At 38.9% G+C, this 20,416-nt stretch overlaps 1 protein-coding gene across 2 annotated transcripts in view; it reads right to left on the bottom strand.

Moving 5' to 3' along the window:
- The window catches only part of LOC133490658 (nucleus accumbens-associated protein 2), a 66,904-nt gene that overhangs the window by 25,557 nt on the left and 20,931 nt on the right, over nucleotides 1-20,416 (bottom strand). The window contains exon 1 of one of the 2 annotated variants that reach the window (XM_061801002.1): nucleotides 426-686. The exons of the other annotated variant lie outside the window; for it this stretch is intronic. The gene's annotated coding sequence lies outside the window, so the exon portion shown is untranslated. Of the gene's footprint in view, nucleotides 1-425; nucleotides 687-20,416 lie in introns of those variants that run through there. 2 annotated transcript variants of the gene reach the window in all.

Below are 20,416 nucleotides of genomic sequence, written 5' to 3'. Positions count from 1 at the left end.
TTAACCTGGGGGTTTCATACAAACTTTACTTTCCGTAAATTCAGACGGACGCTCATTAATCTTTCCTCACATGAACTTTGTATCCCGCACACCGACATATACATATGTACCAGTTTCATTATTGAGCAATGCTGCAGAGCAGTTTCCAGGAATACAAACTGAAAAAAAAATGTCACCGCCTCTCTCTCTCTCTCTCTCTCTCTCATACTCCCTCTCTTTCCCACTGCATGTGTATACACACACACACACACACCACACACACACACACACACACACACACACACACCACACACACACACAACACAAACACACACAGACCCTAGGCTGACTTAAAAGTATACACGCCTAAACACACACAGAAACAAACACACACGGCGGGCTGCATAGGGAAACGTGTGTATTCTGGCACGTATGCACTTACTCACCTGGAGAAAGCAGCACATAACAATATCATGCACTAATGCAGTGAATTTGATCAGACAGTCTTTGCAGTCGACATGCAGACAAAGCGGCGGCTGGCTGACTGGTTGACGGTCGTGAGGTCCCGAAAGCGGAGTTTAACGTGCGCTCTTAAAGTGCCATCCCTACTTAATCCCCCTGAAAAAGACAGGATTCTCTTTTGCTCTGCGGCATGACTGACTTTTTTGTTTGCAATCTGTTTTCTATGTCGGTATTCCATTCCGTGCTGTAAAGACTCCCCCTGTCTGCCTGTCATAAGCTCTATGTCGCTCTCCCATCTCCGTCGTCCTCAGGAAGCACCGATTCAACAAGTGCCAGTGCAGAGAGAGCGAAAGAAAGAATGTGTGAGATAGACAGAGAGAGAGAGAGAGAGAGAGAGGAGAGAGAGAGAGAGAGAGAGAGAGAGAGAGAGAGAGCGAGAGAGAGAGAGAGAGAGCGAGAGAGAGAGAGAGGAGAGAGAGAGAGAGAGAGAGCGAGAGAGAGATAGAGGCAGCAGTGTGAATCAATGATGAAAGGAGTGGGAGGCTCACTTGTGTGTGAGTGTGTGTGTGTGTGTGTGTGTGTGTCAGATCAATGCAGTATCTATACGTCTCAGGGAGTGGGAGGGAGAGGGAAAAAAAGGCTACAGTTACAGACAGTCAGAAAGTGGGCAGAGCTGGAGTCGAGAGGAGGAGGCGGGGAGGAAGGGGTAAAGGGAAGGAGGGAGGGGGGTTTGCTGAGACAGACGGAGAAAGTCATTTGAGGACAGTACGAGCAGAGAAAGACAATTAGGTTGAGGCAAGTTGCGTCGCTTGCCCCTGGACGAAGAGACGTCTATCCACATGGGATTTTTTCACATGACCACTCACGCTACTGGGATATAAAGTATTCAATGGCGGAGCTATAACTACAGCAAGAACACCAAACATTGTTATTGTGAGATAGCAGTGGCAATACAGTGGTGCCTTGACTTACAAGTTTGTGTGGTGAAAAATGAAAAGTAGTTTAAAAACAATAACAATAAACGTAAAGAATGTAAAGAAAAACACTGTGTGTCATGATAAATTCAATGGGCATTTTGTGCTGCTCTTGAGTGTTTGCCTTAATCACTAGGGGGCATTGTGATACACAAATATAACATTTGCCAATGAACCACACAATGGAATATTAAGTGATTTTTCACCGGGGATAAAGATTTTAACTATAGTATACCCTTATATGTTATCAGTGAGTCAGAGAACCTATCTAAGACTAAGTTAATGTGTTCTGGTTAAATACACAGGTGACTACTCTGCTTTATGTTTACGTAAATGTCTACTAGGAGTGGCTTGAAACAAGGATAACTATTCACTATTTGTCAAACTGCTGCTTGTTGTGAAGTTTGCTGCCACTATAGCTAGTGCTAGTAACACACAATTTTTCCTAGATTAAGACAAATAGTCAGGTGAGCAACACCTTGGATCTCCAAAAACCCATAGGTCAGGCACTGTTTTAAGTCAAATACAATAATCAAAATTCAATTTGAGTAATGCGAGAATAAAGAGAAAGAGGCAATTTTACTTTACAATCTGTCTCCCATCAAAGTCAGACGTTTACAAACTGTAAGATTACTTTCCCTTGAAACAATTCTGGGAAAACAGATCATTTCTTCGTGAAGCTTCTGATGACGATGTTTGATGATAACAGAAAGAGACACCGATGGTTGTATTTTAACTTGGTACATCTGAAACATGATGCTTCTTAGTGTAACAAGGTATCAGGAAGACAATTTTTTCCCCCGTACAAATCTTGGTTTCATTTTTTAAATCTTGTCCATCCTTGGGTGCAATTTCCAGATGTCTGAATGGGCCATGTTTGTATGTTTAGACAATTCTATGCAAGTAAATACACAATGGAAATGTCTAGCCATCATACACCTCCAGAAGGAAAAAAGTTTCCATGTCCCAGAGATAAATGTGCTTTGGTCCAGAATGTGTATATCAACCCCATAACAAAAGCAAGAGATCTTGTGAAGATGCTGCATGAAGGTGGTAACAGTGTGTTATTATCTGCAATCAAACAAGTACTGTGGTGACATGGGTTGAATGGTCACCCTGCCAAGAAGCAATTACTCCAAAAGAAACAAAAAGGCAGAATACAGTTTGAAATGCAATGGGACAAAACCCCAATTTCTGCAATTTTCTGGTCTGGTGAAACAAAATTGAAAGGAAATTGAAAAAAAATGAGGATGGTTACGTTTTAAGGAAAAATAAGGAAGCTTGGAAGCCAGAGAACACCATCCCAACATTGAAATAATGGGATGGTAACAAACATAATGATGGGTTGTTATGCTATAGGAGGCAACAGTAACATACAGATAACTTGGTTACACTGGTTCTGTCGAGAGGAATGCACCAAAATCCCTACCAATTATTGTCAAAAGCTTGTGGATGGATATCCAAAATGTTTGACACAAGACATTGCAGTTTAACAGCAATGGTATTAAATCCTAATGAAATGTATGTAAACGTTTGCCTTGGAATTCCTAATGAAAATTGACGGAAAAAAACAACAGATTGTTCTGGCATTTAGCAAATGTAAATAAATTTGACAAATAATTTTGGTAAAACAGGAAAAGTTCAGTCTGATTTCATGTCAGACTGAGGGGAACAAAAGGGTGTCTTGATGTAGTGTATGGAAACTTCTGGTTTCAACTATGCATTGAATATACACCATAACTTGCTCATTTCTTAACCGATGTTCATGAGGCTTACTGTTTTGTCAACATCAACGTATGTGGTGTCAATAGCAAACATTTGAAAAACGAACCAAAAACATTCTTGCATATGAAAGGTTATTCACAGGTCCCGTCTTGTATGCCCTCGTGTATAACCATATGTTGCACAATATAAAGCCATCCTTATTTTGTTTTTGTGCTGTCCACAGACATGGAATGCACTGACGTTTCCACTACTTTAGCATAGCCATTGAGATACAACTCAAAGGGGCATGTTGTAGCAACCTATTGTTCATATCTATAATTAGGGTTGTTCTCTGTTGAGAGCGGTTTAGGTTTTAGGATGGTATCATTGGATAAGCTATTGTCAGTAACAATTATGATTTTGATTATTTGTCTACAAATAGAATTAGTCCAAAGTTTTAGTGTAGTATCTCTTTAAGCAACTGTCAATACGATGGATCGATAGATGGATGTTGAAGAACCAATTAAGTTTGTAAATCAAAGGTCACCTGTCCAAGCCAGTGAGTCCCAACCACTGTGACTAGTCTGCTATTACCGTAATTACATTTACTAACAGTTTTGTTAAATATGGAGGAAATACAGTATATGGCTTGCCACAGACAGAGAGCCAGAGGAAGGATGACAAAGATAAAAACAGAAATGACTATGAGTCAAGCCTAATCATCACGACATCCAATTATGTAATTCCTGAAATCCCTGTTTGACATGCACGTCAGAAGAAAAATGCACCAATTACTTTGTGAAAATATCTATAATGTTTTCATTTTCATACCCTCAGCAGCCAGAATGCATCATGGCAAAAGTTGTTCAGAGTAGCTTTGGAGGACTTTTTTTTTTTTAAGTTGGCTTGAGTAAGTGTTGTGTGCTTTACGGTGAATCATGCAAAGGCCTTTCTAGCGAACACCTACTCACATAAGCAGAGAAAACACTGTCAACAAGCCAGATGTACGTATCTCGGATCTATGCAAACTGTGGTATGATTATGTTTAGGCACTGTTGGTGGTTGTTTGAGTCATTTGGTTTCCCCAAACGTTTGTTATAAAGGGGGAGGAAAAAAAATATAAACAGCACTCAGTAGCCCATTTTACATTACATTTTTAAAGGTGTGTTTTCCACTGATGTTCTGTATATATGACAGACACACGGGAGTCGATTGCAGGGCACGTATAGACATTCCCACTCACATTCACACCTACAGGCAATTTAGTCTTAAATGAACCATCAAACATGGAGGTTGTTGGAATGTGGGAGAAAGTGGGAGTACACTGAGAGGAGGGTAGGAGCTAAGATGTAAACCTGAGAGCTCTGGACTGTGAGGCAGGTACAATAACCACCTCCTCACCACATAGCCCAGGGCTCAAGTTAACCGGGCAATTTTCCCCCTTAGGAGGTAGTATCTTAAGTAACACAAAAACTACTAAAACAAAGTAAGAAAGTTCCAATGATGAAGCCCCATTTTTAAGGTGAGAAAGCTGTTAATTTAAGAGAATAAAAGTAAAAATGTTTTCAAGTATTTGAAGTGCTAAGCACCAAGACTGATTGTATGGTAATGCTTGGTGAGGTATGTGAAGATGAGCTCCACATCCAAGCCGTGGAAAAACTCTCAGCTCATAGCATAATTCAACAATGTCTTAGAAACGGGAGTTTAAAACATTTAAAGGGCAATTCATTAATGACTTTAAAAACAATTTCCTGAAATATAACAATCACTGTTGATCAGGGAAATGGAATCAAATGCTAAATCCATTTTCTTTTCCATTTTTTAAACAGCATCTAAGCATCTCTCAAAAAAGTTAAGACAGCACTTTACTGTTTACATCTTAATATGAAGGACTAAATTTTACACTTTTGACAACCACTAAAGAATTTCAAAGTTGACCAATTTTATTCTGGAATGGATCACCGTTTTTATTATTTTTTCAAGTTTGTCATATAACAATGTTAAAATGTTACTTAAAAGTGGCAATAAAGGGTTGATGATGGCCATAGTTTGACCCTGCAACAGATTAACCTAACTCCAAAAACTCAGTGTTCCATTGGTTTTAAGTTTTGATTTTAACAGTGGCTAACTTTTTTTTTTTTTTTTAAACACACGTGTGCTAGATAAGTTAAAATAGTCACTAAAGGGATGGTGATGACCAGAGTTTGACCTTGAACAAAGTATATCTAATTCATTAATTTCCTATGGCTGTGGGTTTTTTTAAATTTATTTCAGATTAACAGTGATTATTGTATTGTTACCGTTTTTTTTTTTTTAAACACCTGAGCATCAAATAAGAATAAAAACATGAAATTGAAACAAAGTCAAAGGGTTAGTGATGGCAACAGTTTGAACTTGGAATAAATTTAATTCCAAGCACTCAGTGTTTCTGTGTTTTTACATTTGGATTTTAAGAATGGCTTGAGTTCTTTCTTACACTTTGTGTACCAGACAAGAATGTTGGAACAGTCACTCAAAGTTTGAAGATGACCAGAGTTTGACTCTGAAAGAAGATACTTTGGAATCAAACCCTTTAGATGACTCAGCGTTTTGTTTTCACATTTCGGTATTAACACAATATATATATATATTTTTGCATCAGTTTAGAAGTGCATCAATTGATAGACAACTAAAGACTCCCACTCATGTGCGATTTGCTTGATTTTTTATTTTCCTTAATCTTTTAAACATTACTAAATAACACTAATCACTTAATAAACCAGCAATGGAAAAAACGTTTTTGCAATACATTTTAGCATAAAATACATTTTGATCTAATTATTGGTTGAGTAATCAATTGAAAAATCAATTTTAAACATATTTGATAGTGACAGCCTTACATCAGTTCAACTCTGGAACCTTGACTCAGGCATTTTGTTTTTAAATTTGGACTTAAACAGCAGTTTGCTCTTTTTTTTTTTTTTTTTTTTTTTACTCGTGTGACCAAAATAAATGCTAGAACATTATTTGTGTGCCAGATAATAATGTTAAGTATTGAAATGGTTGAGTATGAGCATGATTCAGAGAATTCAGAAGACTCCCGTGGTTCATTGTTTTTGCACTGATAATAAAAATGGTTAACTTTTGAAATTGATCGTGGCTAATTTGAGACTGAATAGAATAATTCAAATTCCACAACTTTTTTTTAAATGTTAAAATTTTACTTAAAATTACGGCTAAAAGGTTAATAGTGACCACATTTTGACCCTGTAAAAGATTAAATTTATTCCCATTATTTCCTGTTGGTGATAGTGTCTAAGTCACAACCTCCTTTCATTGGAATAGCTTGCATTATGTTTCCCTGCAAAACAAGAGAAAGTTGTGCTTAGCTTTACTGACTCAGTTGTGGTAGGCATGGGGCGGGGGAAGAAGGTTCTCTGAAACACAAAACCAGTAGCAGCGACTGCGGCTTTAAAGAGCTCGGGCTCAGCACTGTGATATCTGCACTGCACATATAGGCTCACATGAGCGAGCAGGCACAAAAGGCAGGAGATGCAAATCCGCTAATACAATCAGACGTATACAACACACACACATCCTCCCCTTCTCCCTCTCTGTGTTCTTTTATAGACAGTCACGTCATCTCGTACACACACAGGAATGCACACTTGTTTGTTGGCGTGTCGCCGTGAACCTACTCGTCCATCCCTCAGTTACCGTGACAATTGTCCTCACGTTACTCCCCCAACCCCCTTCCCCCGAATGTCACCCCTCCCCTCCCTCTCTTCACTCTCCCTCCTTGCCTGCGTAGCACGTAGCCGTTGTCTCGCTTCCAATTAATGCAGAGGGCTGCATTGCAGTGAAGTTGGCGCGGGGTACTGAGTCTACAGACATGTATGTTCGTGCCAGCCAAGTGAGAGTGAGGAGAAAGGAGGGGGGCTAATGGAGGGGAGGGATGGAGAATATGTTGAGTCAGGCTGACAGGACGGGCTGAGACCGTGCATACATACAAACACAGCCGCATACTCACTGTAATATATGGAGGGAGTGAATACCGGGGCACGTATGCATGCGCCAACATAAAGTCCCCTCCCATATGCATTAAATATGAATTCCACACATGCCTGATACTAAACAAACAAAAAAAAAAGTCCCCCCCACCACACCGCCCACCCATCATCTTCTTTAGTGTCCTCATTTCCCCCTCCCTGCGCTTGCACCTCTAACTTTTCCCATTTTTTTTTTCCCCCGGTCGTCTCGCCATCTCAAGTCACAGCAATGGCCTCCTTCTTTTGTCGGATTTTAATCAAGGATTTCATACCTACGCACGTCGTCGCTCGCTCGAGCAGCAGGTTCAGGCATATTTGAATAAAATCAAGATGGGGAGACAATCGACCAGATGGCGCGCGCATGCACACACACACATACACAGACACTTCCTCCAGTACATGCTGATTTTTAATAACTAACAAAAAGGCAGTACTGGACCATAAAACAGCAGTTATAGGTCATCTAGATAGAGGCGGCCCTCTGTTGATGATGGAGATCTGTTCCTATGGCGGAGACAGTATGTGGAGACGTCAAGATTATTTGCATGTTTTTCAAATCCACAAATATTTCTGCAATTTACACTCATTTTTCAAATCCACAATTTTTTTAAGCTATTTACAAGGGTTTTAAATTCGATTTTACTTGTGAATTGTTGGTGCTGTGTTTATGGATCAACAGGCATGCACATTCATGTTTTAGACAAATGTAACAGTTTCAATTTGGGAAAAAAAAAAGTGATACACCCTCTTTCCATCAGCTAGGTGGTAGTGTTGCAGTCTCCTTTGAAAGCATAAAAAAGCACATACAATTATAAATATCCCACAGTCATAAGTGTTCAGACCCTTTGCTGTGACACTCATATTCAACTCCTGTGTTGTCCATTTCTTCTGATCACCCTTGAAATAGTTCTACACCTTCATTGGAGTCCAACTGTGTTAGAACTGACTTATTACAAAAGCCACACACCTGTCTATATACAACCTTACAGCGCACACTGCATGTCAGAGCAACTGAGAATCATGTGGTTAAAGGACCTACGTGAAAAACACGGACAGAATTGAGGGAAGGGACAAGGCCAAGGTTACAAAAAATGATGCTGCAATTTAAGGTTCCTAAGAACACAGTGGCCTCCATAATCCTGTAATTTAAGATGATTGGGACGACCAGAAGCCTTCCGAGAGCCGGCTGTTTGGCCAAACAGCTATTGGGGGAGAAGAGACTTGGTGAGGTAAAGAAGAAGCCAAAGATCCCTGTGGCTGAGCTCCAGCAATGCAGTCTGGAGACGGAAAGTCAACCATCACTACAGTCTTACACAAATCAGGCCTTCATAACAGAATGGCTCAACGGAAGTCTCAGTCCAAGACACATGAAAGCATGCATGGAGTTGGCTGCAAAAAACTAACACCTGAAGGACTCCCAAGATGGTGAATAATACGATTCTGTGGTCTGATGAGACCAAGATAGAACTTTATGGCTTTATTTTTAAATGGTATGTGTGAGGAAAACCAGACATTGCTCATCACCAATTCAATACAATAATACAACCCAATGTAAGGACAGACAAGGAAAGACATGGTCTTGAAAAAACACAAAAATATTTCCAACATACTGTTTGTGGGATGTCAGCTTTTTATGAATCGTCAAAGACAGAAAGTGAAACTCCGTTGGATACTCTACAGCGTAGTGACGTTAACCTTTAAAAGTTAAAATTAAAGCAAAGGAAGGAACACTTATACCACCACTGACTCCTTTACTGCTCCAGAAAGACAAAAATGTATTACTTGCTTAAAAAAAAAAAAAATAAATAAAAAACATCCGCAAAACAACAAAGGGTCGTAGGAGCGGATACCCTCCTAAAAAAAGATTGACAACAGAGGTTAAATTGATTTTGTGGATCCCTCCCATATTCTTTGATGCTGACTCACTGGCATGGTGAAAGGCTCATACTGAAGAGCTGCCCCTCCTTGGTGATGTAGCAAGAAAAATTCTGTGCACGACAGCCCTCAGAGGGGTTGATCAGTGCTAGTCGACACATCCTCCTCTCACCTCACTGCTCCAAATTAACTGTGAAAGGTGAACAAGCTGTCTTCCATCATCAGACCTTGGATTGGAGTGAAACTGCAGTTCACTGTATGCCATTTGCAACCTGAAAATGTCATATGACGATACAGTCGCAAAAAGAACAACATTTACTGAGAATTAGAGTAAGAAAACAAATGTAACAAGGTTAAAATATTCTCCAAATAATTGTCAGATGAACAAATACATGGGTTCTCTATTCATGAGAGAGTTCACTTTGTATGCCAGCGACCAGCTGAATTTGCGGGAACAGGCATGAGTCGATCACTCGCCTACGCTAAAGAAGTAGTATAGTCAAAATTACAGTAAATATTATATAAAAACAGTGAGCTTGCCTTGTACCACATGACCTTTTATTTTTATGCTGCTGCACAACCTAGTTTATTGCACACCAAGATTACACTGGAATGTCACATCTGGATCTACATAAAATGGAGTGGAGACTGTCAGTCTCAAATATTCTACAAGAGGTCTTAATGATCATTTAATCAACTTTTTTTTTTTTTATTTGTGACTAGTCACAATGTATTGTGACTTTTTCACCCTCAATTTTATTTATTTATTTACAGGACAGTCTGTCAGTAATTGTGCATATGAAACGCTGCATGTGTCCGCAGGCACACACCCATGGGAATTTTTCACTGGGTGTGGAGTCATTCAGTCACTGCAACAAATAACACATGATTATGCAAATTGCTTGCGTATCCCCTCACTCACACTCTCATCCTAAAGAATTTTACTATTTACATAGTCCTGCATGCTTCTTCTCCTGTCCTGTCCTATTTGTCCCATCTTGACTTGTCCTTCTGTCACAAGGTGTAGCACTTCTGCTCCCTACAGCACCATGCTTCATTGTTATATACCAATCGGAGGGTACATGGAGACAAACAGGTGCACTCACAATCACACCTAGAAGCAATTTAGAGTGTCCAATTAATGATGGATGTTTTTGGGACTTGGGAGGAAACCGGAGTGCCCGGAGAAGACCCATGCAGGCATGGGGAGAACATGCAAACTCCACACAGGCGGGGCTGGGATTGAACCCGGGTCCTCAGAACTGTGTGGCCAATGCTTTGCCAGCTTTTCCACCGTGCTGCCTAATCGATTTGCTTTTATGAAATTGTTACTTTTGTTGTGTCTCTTAAGACAGCAAACTAAATCAACAGCTTCTCATTGTTTGAAGCCAGCAAGTGCAATCCATGTTTCAGTTGCTTTAAGACGAGATTCATCGACAATCAGTTCTTGATTTATCAATTCTTTTTCTTTAATTTCAACAGTAACTACTGGTTTCAACTTTGTAGTGAACTCCATTTGCTTACAGATTTTATTACTTTACCAACGTGAAATAAGGCTTAACAGATTAATGGTAAGTGCTATTTTTCCCTGTAAAAGACACCATTTTACCCATGGATCATTAGGAACAAAATCATCATTGTCATCATCATCACAAACTTTCTGTTCCTGCTGTGTGGAAGAGATTTCATTCAGCATAGTAAAAAGGGGATCATGGAAGTACAGTAAACCTTTTCTAAATCATCTGCCATCAACCATCGGCTCTTGACAGGTTGAGCTTTGCAGTTTTTTCAGACTTGTAGTTCCCTTGCCCATGGCTCATCAATTAGCATTGGAGCAGCATTGCGTAAACAAAATGTTTAAAATCGCTTTCCATAGAACAAGTGACTACAAGAATGTGAGAAACACCAGAGGTGGTCTTGGATCGAACGGCATCCTGTGCGACAGAAATTGCTTGCGCCCCCCCTTGGCCAATCCTCAACATAACAGGAGGGAAGATGGGAGTGCCAACACCCCACAGAAGGCGACCCATCTCGGGCATATCAGAAACCGGCCCTGAGTTACAAAATGAATGGACTGAGCAGTCTTGTCTCTGATGTCAAAGCACAGAATTAATTTAATAGTCATTCATATAAAAGATTTTTGACAATCCCCGTCAGAAATGATATACATGTAACTCATTTATTCATTCATTCACTTTCCTTTCCACTTATCCTCACTGGGGTCATTGGCGTCCTGGAGCCTATCCCAGCTATTTTCGGGTGAGAGCCAGTGTTCAATTCAGGGTGTACCCACATGTAACACTGGAACTTTGCCCCAAAAACGTTTTTCCTACACAACACTGCAACTTGGAATAGTTTATTAAATTTTATTATAATTTATTCTTGCAACATTGTGGCTTATTTTCTCAGGAAAAATGAGAGCAATTTTCCATACGTTGCAAGTTTTTCTCCACAAATACAATTAAAATCACAGACCATTGCAACTTTTTTCCATGAAATACATTAATCAAATAGTGCATTCTATATTACATCAGGTGTATCAAGACACAATCAATCCCAGATAATTGACAAAATTGAGGATTAATTTATATACTTTCATGGTTGTTCTTCGATACAATGTAGTAAAAATGCCCATTTTTTGGATTGACATAGCTGTATTAATGTAATGCTCTGTGTCCTATTATCGTTGTAGTTTGAAGCTAAATAACATAACCAAAACAAAACCAAAACATTACAAACAGCTTTCGGTATGATGCAGTGCAGTTGTATAAAAGTGCTGACACAGATAAACTTGGAATTTTTGTTGTTAAAGAGAGTTTAAAATAGCTGTTGTTTATTTCCCAATCTATACAATGTCAACGTGAACAATGGACACATTATAAATATTCAGATCCTGCAGTTGTTCTCATGGCTAAAGTGTACCAGACAACAGATTCTATCCGCGTTGAGACAGCAACGCTCCCTGGCAACAGTTCTACCAATGGGGACCGCGTGGCTGTCTGCCTGTCTGAGTATCATTATGGGATGTTGAGAGTGAGAGTGCGAGAGAGGTTGCTTATCACTACTTATAAAGTAACATCACTTACGTGAGTATAGACTTCGCTGGGGGAAGTTGTCGGTACATGATAAGGATCAAAATCATCCTTTTCTTCATACTAAAAAATAAAAAAAATCCATCCATTTATTGACAGAGTTATGTAACAAACAGATAGCAATGCAATGATCTGTAGTGGACCCATTTCTGTTTGGTATCTTTCCACTCAAAATGCACCACTAATGTAAGAAAGGGGGTGGGGGAGCTAAATTCCAGGTTGAAAAATGGAGTGTAAAGTTTATATAGCGCTGCATTAAATGGTGCGTAACCTTCAACTTTTATTGTGTGTTAAACACAATCGTAAATATTAAAGTGGGTGTATACAAAAGAGTTACGGTTTTGGTCTCTTTTTGGTACTAATGTAGTAATCGGGATTTAGCGGTTGGAGCCACACAGAACCACAGAGCGAAAGAGAAAAAAAAGTTAGGGACCATCTGGAACCAAGATGCTGTCTTTTGGTCACTTTCAAGAAAGTTGGTAGAAACTTAGCTGGGGTTCACGCAGACCAACAATTGGGTCTAATTTGAGCAATTTCACTATCTGGTAATAAAAAGAGTATTCTGAGGTCATTGTCCATGATTGTGATGTGAAACATAACAATAACCAATTACAAAGTTTGCAATGTTGCCAAGCATATAGAGGAGCAACTGGTCATGTTGGGTGCTTGTATAGCGTTTCTCACGTCATTTTAGAACCACAGTCGTCTTCTTCTTTTCCTTTCGGCTTGTCCCATTAGGGGTCGCCACAGCGTGTCATCTTTTGCCATGTTAGCCTATCTCCTCCATCTTCCTCTCTAACAACAACTGCCCTCATGTCTTCCCTCACCACATCCATAAACCTTCTCTTTGGTCTTCCTCTCGCTATTTTGCCTGGGAGCTCCATCCTCAGCATCCTTCTACCAATATACTCACTCTCTCGCCTCTGGACATGTCCAAACCATCGAAGTCTGCTCTCTTGAATCTTGTCTCCAAAACATCCAACTTTGGGGATTCCAGTCTAACCTCATCTGTCAGCCTATCCATTACCACTGCAAACAGGAAGGGGCTCAGAGCTGATCCCTGATGCAGTCCCACCTTCACCTTAAATTCCTCTGTCACACCTAAGGCACACCTCACCATTGTTCTGCTGCCATCATACATGTCCTGTATTATTTTAACATACTTCTCTGTCACACCAGACTTACGCATGCGGTACCACAGTTCCTCTCTTGGTACTCTGTCATAGGCTTTCTCTAGATCCACAAAGACACAATGTAGCTCCTTCTGACCTTCTCTGTACTTTTCCACGAGCATCCTCAAGGCAAATAATGCATCTGTGGTACTCTTTCTAGGCACGGTAGGTGGTAGGTTTTAGAACCACAGTCTACAGGTGGCATATGTATGGCCCACAGGAAGGAACCGTTTGAGGATACTCTGCTAAACAATGTTTGCGTGTTTGATTAAATTTTCTACTTTCAAGTACTAAAAATGTTAACTTTGATCCCCATGTTCATGGAAGACTAAGTCAATCACCAAAGGAAATATTCATGTTGGCAAAAGCTAACATGGAGGCCATTTTGTTGAAAAGGACGACACACTCAGACATTCCCAAACATATTACAGTGTCATTCCAGAAGAGTGAGTGGAAGCTGTTACAGCTTAACATTTGAAACCTTTACGTTATCATACACTCATTGAAGTCTTGACACCCTTTACACAATGGTCATTGCACTGGAGTATCGCTCTAATAGGCATTGTGACTGCACAACAATTAATCCTTTGCACAACTTTGAGTTACAAAAACTTTTCTCTGTCAATTGACTGTCTGCAGTCATACTCAACATGTATGTCGTACTTGGGCAGCTCCAACTACTGGAAACAAATTCCTTGTATGTTGTTTACTGTACATTCTTTGCCAATAAAGCTTATTCTGTTTCCTGTATTCATATCCCAGTATCTTAATTTGTGGGAACCTACAGCAGCAAAACCAAATACCTCTTCAGAGAAATTTGTTAAAAACCCACAAATACTCATGTTGTATAATTTGTTCAATAAGCCATCCCTCCATTTTCTGTAGGGTTTTTCCTCAATGGGCTCGTGGGCGAGCTGGAGCCTTTTGCAAGTGATTTTGGGTGGGACTACTGGTACACCCTGAAAGCATGAACTGCTTGCCAGCCAATCGCATGGCACATACAACTAGCCAAATTCATATTCACAATGATGGACAAACACCGTTGTAATGTTTGAGGAAGCTGGCATATCTGGTGAAAAACACATGCAAGCCCTTGAAGGACATTAAAACTCCACAGAGCAAGGCTGAAGAAGAGACTTGAACCAAGGACCTTAACTATGAGGCAGATGTGCTAATCACAGAGCCCACCCTGCTGCCCAGTTAAATCATAATGTTTCACAAATTTCCCATGGACCCCAGAGGACCCGCAAAATCTATAAAAACTACAATAGCTTTGATCCCCTAGCCCTGATCCTGAGCCACACAGTGTCGCTGCCATAATGAAACCTGAGAAGGACCGATGCATGTTGTTTTTGCGCATGCATCTTTGTGGCTGGGTGCACGTGTTTGTGTTCCCTCGAGGCAAAGGCAAATGGACTCCAAGTGGCTGCACGAGGTAAACAAACAAACAAACAGTGTTGGCAGCTAATGCCTCAAGATGACCACAAACACCTGCAGCGACCTCCATTATACTGTGTATCTATGCACAAATTGTGGAGATAGTCCCATGCTCACAATCTCTAGAGATAAAAAAAAAAATTAACTGAACAGCCGTGAGAGGAAATACTTGAACAAAAGGAGTGAGGAGCGAGTGTCTGCGTGTGTGCGTTTGTGAAAAACAGAACAAGTATGAAGTTGCAAAATCACAGTCTCAACAAGACAATTAGACACAAGAGGAAGAGGAGGATGAGAAGGAGGGAGGGTGACAAAGAAAGGTGAAGCTGCCAAAGAGGAGCCTGCAGGGAAGATACATGGATATGCTTTGGAAACGCTATTCACATGAAAAGCATTCTTATTTTTCCCACCACAGTAAAGCCTATTAGCTAAGGAAGAACTGTCACGATCATAATTCAATACTAAAGAAATGCAATAGACAGTGGCTGTGGCTCAGTATTTAGAGCAGGTTGTCCAGAGATCAAAATGTTCACTAGTTCAAATCTCAGATACGACTGTCTACATGTTGAAGTTTCCTTGGGCTAGACACTGAACCATAATTTGTTCCCAGTCGGCCTGGCAGCGCCTTGCCTGGCAGCATTCGCCAAATAGTGTATGAATGTGTGTGTGAGTGGGTGAATGTTAGACTTTGCAAAGAGGTTTGTGCACTGTGATGGAAAAGATAAAGCGCTACATAAGTGCAGTCCATTTACCATAGAATTAGTGATGCTGGTTGACTTCCAAAAGTATTCTAGTTTAATTTAATCATGATTTAATTTCTCTAAACACGAAGTGTGAGCTACACAAGCCTACACAGTTGTATGCCAATATGTCCACCATCACCTCAGTTTTGAGCTTCAAAACATTGCACACGTTGTCACTATGTGTTTTCCTGGCGTGCCATTCTATGATACGAAGTAATGTGTATATAGAGTCCATTAATTTGTTCCAGACTCCAACCGTCATTGACGTTTTGGGATATATAGTGTTACCGTGAAGGGATTCCATTCATACCAGGATTTTTTTTTGTTTGGCCACCCCTCAGTCTAATTTTGAAGCTGTTAAAAATCTGACATTTTATTTACAATATTACATTTATGCACAAGAAGCATGTCCATAAGCGCGTTTAAACATTATTATCAAAAATATACATTTTACATTCAGTATTACACCTAATATAAGATTACTAACATATGTATGACAGCAAGCACTTAAAATGATGTACTTTGCTTTATTGAACCAAATTAAAAACCTTGAAAAAGAACTGCCTCATACCATTTTTAGTGTTCTTGCATTATTAGAGAAACAGAATTTGTTCTGATGGTATAGTGAGGTCATTTTGGTGCAACCTATTCACCACAACATTTCAGCTACATGGTATTTAAATCTATCTGATATTTAGCGAATTGTATTACTTATATCGTATTGAGTGATCGGACAATTTCCTAATAAGCGTCCAATGCATTTCCTGTTCCAGGTCTATCTACACCCGCGACCAGACAACATTTATGTACTGTACCGACAATGTAATAATCACTCGCTGTTGAAAAATTAACCACTGTATAATAAAACTATAGTAAAGTTTTTTTTAAGTCATTTTGAAGTACACAATTACCCACTAAGATTTCGGCTATATGCTATATTCTAGATGTTTTACAGAAGCATTACAACTAACAGCAACAAAACGTGTGGAGTTAATACTTTTGATGTTAATTCTGAAATTAGTTTTCAAACTAGGGAGCTGAAAATTTCATCTGTATAAAGGGGGGCACTGCAAAAAATATTTGTAAAGCACTGCATTAGGGACCCTTTTGACATTTTGAAAGTGGTGGTGTTCTTTAGAGTAAGTGACAACAACAACATGAAATGTGCTGACATGCCACTGAATCAGCAAAAAATATTTGTTACTTTGCAGCAGCAACAAACTTACAGGCAGCCCAACATAAGTTTCTACGTGACAATATGGATTACCATCATCGAAATGGGAGACAGTTTTCGTTGGGCCACATCCAGCTCTTACAAACTGACATGTGCGCACACACTCACTCACAAACAACACTTGCACTGACGCAAAGTGACGAAAATTAGTCGGCTAACGGATGAAGAAGTAAATCAACTTTGGCTACAATTTGAAGCACAACTAAGAAAAGTATATTCAGCACACCCTAAAGCTATTTTCTATTGCAGTAACATTATGCCAGATCAGAATGACTTCTTAATAGAACAACCATAAGTATGATAAAGCAATGAATAAAAGAATAACAAATAAAGTCAGTAAAAAAGAATGAAAAGTTACATAGACCTTAACAACAGATGGTTATAACTGATTATTGATCGTTGAAAAATTCTGTTAACTGTTTGGAACTGATTGTCAATTAATCATGTCTTGAAGCAATGGAGACAAAATAGATAATTATAACACTTGGATGAAACTCACTCATAACGAGTATGAGGAATAACGAACAAGGGGTTCTAATATTACAGAAAAGAAGTTGCAATTTGTTTTGGGGAAAATTTGTAAAATTTTAAAATTACGAGGTAACGTCATAAGTTCAGACAAAATATTTATTTTAAAAAAAATCATGAAGTCTTATAACGGCTGTACATGTTTAAAAAGCTTAATTTGTTAAAAAAAATATATATTTTTATTATTCTTGTTTTTCAAGAAGAGTGGATTGGATTCTCATTTTTGACCATAGTAACAAGAGTATCTAATCGCATTTTAGTTGACTAGATAAAGTCCAAAGATCAAAGACAGGATACGCTGGTATCAGAAAACAAGATTTCATTGCAATAGTCTCACATAGTGGAATTGTGAAAAACCAAATTTTTCTTCTGATCCATGCATTACATGTAGTCTGTCTCAGACATGTAGTCTGTCCCACACCACAGACATATTTAAAAAAAAAAACTATTGCTTGTCCGATATTTAGAGTATGACATGAAAATACACGCGATAAGGCTAAAAATAAACTAGCTTTTGAATTTAAATATACTGTACACAATGGTGACCCAAAAAGCAATCAGCATAAAATGTTTATCGGTCAACACCATTCAGACCAATCAGATTGGTGTAAAGCCTACAAAAATGATCCTTTAGTTGGAGGTGTTGTACCAGTGAATTTGTCCCGGTAATAGAGTCCAAAATGAGTGAGGCTGACAAACTTAAATATTTAAGGTTCAATATTTACAACCAAACATCTATGGGGACAGCCAACTACTCCCAAGTGATGACTCAGTGAATGACGACGTGAAATGGAATGTAGCCAATCAAAAACAGACTTGACCAAGGAACACGGAAGCATCCATGAAGAAAAACAAACTCATACCCAATGTCATATTTTGTATCAGTGGGTTCACCAGAAAGCAAGAAGGATTTTCCAAACGAAATCTATATTGACAACCAAGAATGGCCGGATCTTTTCACTTCTGATCTGATACAGATATTGCAGTCTTGAAGTTTGGCTGATGTTGGTCCCATCCAGTATCAGCAATAATCATACATAACTTTAGTGTTACAAAAGGCTTGATGAAGTGATAGAAGAATAATCAGCAATAACAGATGAGAAAAACTAATTAGTTACATTAAAAAAAAAAACCTTCAAAAATAAGAATGAACTACAATAGAATAAAATGAAAAGCGCATACAAGGAAATGCTAAAAATTGTAAGAAACCTAATAAAAAATAAACTGCAACATAGTTTTAACAAACATTAACAGGTACTACATTTGAAAATAATAAAAGATTAACTGGAAAACCCTGAAAAAATCTCTATAAATATATATGAATTATGCTTTTAAAATGCAAAACGAAAAGTTCAAATTTTTTTTTTTTTGTCACTATATGGGGAGAACATTCTTTTTCCACATGTGCAGCAATACACTTTTGAACCTCTTGATGCAACTGGGGTTTATGCATAGATCAGACTGTATGATTTTAGCTCCGCCAATACTGACCCAATTAGCTACTGCAAGAGATTTCACAAATCGGGCTCAACACATTTTGTACAAAACCTCTTGTAGTGTGACAATCCACGACCAACAAGTTGGAGCTACGATAGCCCTATGATGACAAAATGATAAGTCTAGCATATTTGATTTTTTTGGATCACTTCAGAGGAGTGTGACATATTAATGACTCTCCCACAGCACTCCGCAACATCGACCCAATGGATTAGTTCATTGTGCCGGGTGTACTGTCTCCAATGCTCGATATCAACATACTTGGTCGCCGCCGTTGTCAATATTTATTCACGGCCACAAATCAAAGTTTATGGAAGCTTTAGACCATGATTTGACAGAACCCCGGGATGTTTTTGTACAACCATTTGTGCTAGCCCTAGCTTGCAAGGCTAGATAACGTTTTGTTGCCTGCTTAAGAGCCGTATCTTAGGTATGTTAACATACCTCAAGCAATCCTTGAATGAACATCCTCTCCTGATCGTCGGTGATGACTGTCACAGATTATGTTTTTTTTTTTAGTTAGCTCATCAGTAGTGTTTTCATTCATTGTGTGGGAGCTTTGAGCTATTGATTTTTGTGGGGGAAAAAAGATAAAGGCTGTGATGTATTTAAACATACAATAAGAGTACTTTTGTTATGAGTTTAGTTTTACAAGGAACGTCATCTGGAGTGTCAAACGACTAAGCAAGAACCATTAACTCATACTCCTTGGTAGTATATTAATATCTATCACGTCAGATTTGCAGGCTGTCTAGCCTTTACTTACCATGTCGTCCTTGTTTTTTTTTTTCCCCAATGTTGTGTTGCTAGGTTTTTTCTTTATACATTTTTTAGAGCACGTTTAATCACGCAAGATGTCTAAAGCAGATAAATTAATGTGAGCAGACACTTTCCTCAACTAAACCATAACAAAACTGAGACACTTGTTTTTGGCAATAGAGAAGTCCTGTTCATAAATACCAGAACTCACTAAAATCAAAGACCAAGTCCGAAACCTTGGTGTGCTGACTTCCAAGTTGACTTTCAACAGTCGTATCAAATGAATCACAAAAACTACCTTTTACCATCTGAAGTACTTATCTAGCATGAAGGCTTATATGTGTCAAGCAGACCAAGAAAAGCTCATCCATGCTTTTGTCTCAAGTACACTTGACCACTGTAATGGTCTTCTGGTTGGACTCCCCAAAAAGAGCACTAAACAGCTGCAGCTCATTCAGACTGCTGCAGCTCGGACTCTGACTAGAACAAAACTGCTTGCTCCATGCTTTTTAAGCGTATTTCCAATTTTAATGATATTTCTTGCACTGTAAACAGTTTTTAACTGTATTTTTTAAGTTATGTTGTACTTTATTTTTTTCATGTCTTAATACATATTTTGTCATTTTTATTGTCCCCCCCCCATTTTAAATGTTTTCTCTTTGTATTCAAATCCTTTTAATCATGTAAAGCACTTTGAGTTACCCTGTGTATGAAATGCGTTATATAAATATATTTGCTTTGCATTGACAGTCTAGCGTCGAGATAAGTGGTGGAACAGAATATTTAAGTGTTTGATGTTCTGTGTTGTGCTATCAGAACACAACACAAAGTACAATGAAACTGTTAAATGTGTGATTTATCTTTAAGAGTGAGGCATGTAACAGAGTAGGAAAATCATTTGAAAAAAATCCTTGTGTGTACCAGGCCTAAGATGC

This window comes from Syngnathoides biaculeatus, chromosome 17 (assembly GCF_019802595.1).
Source record: "Syngnathoides biaculeatus isolate LvHL_M chromosome 17, ASM1980259v1, whole genome shotgun sequence".
NCBI lineage: Eukaryota > Metazoa > Chordata > Actinopteri > Syngnathiformes > Syngnathidae > Syngnathoides > Syngnathoides biaculeatus.
This window is presented reverse-complemented; position numbering and strand designations above follow the sequence as displayed.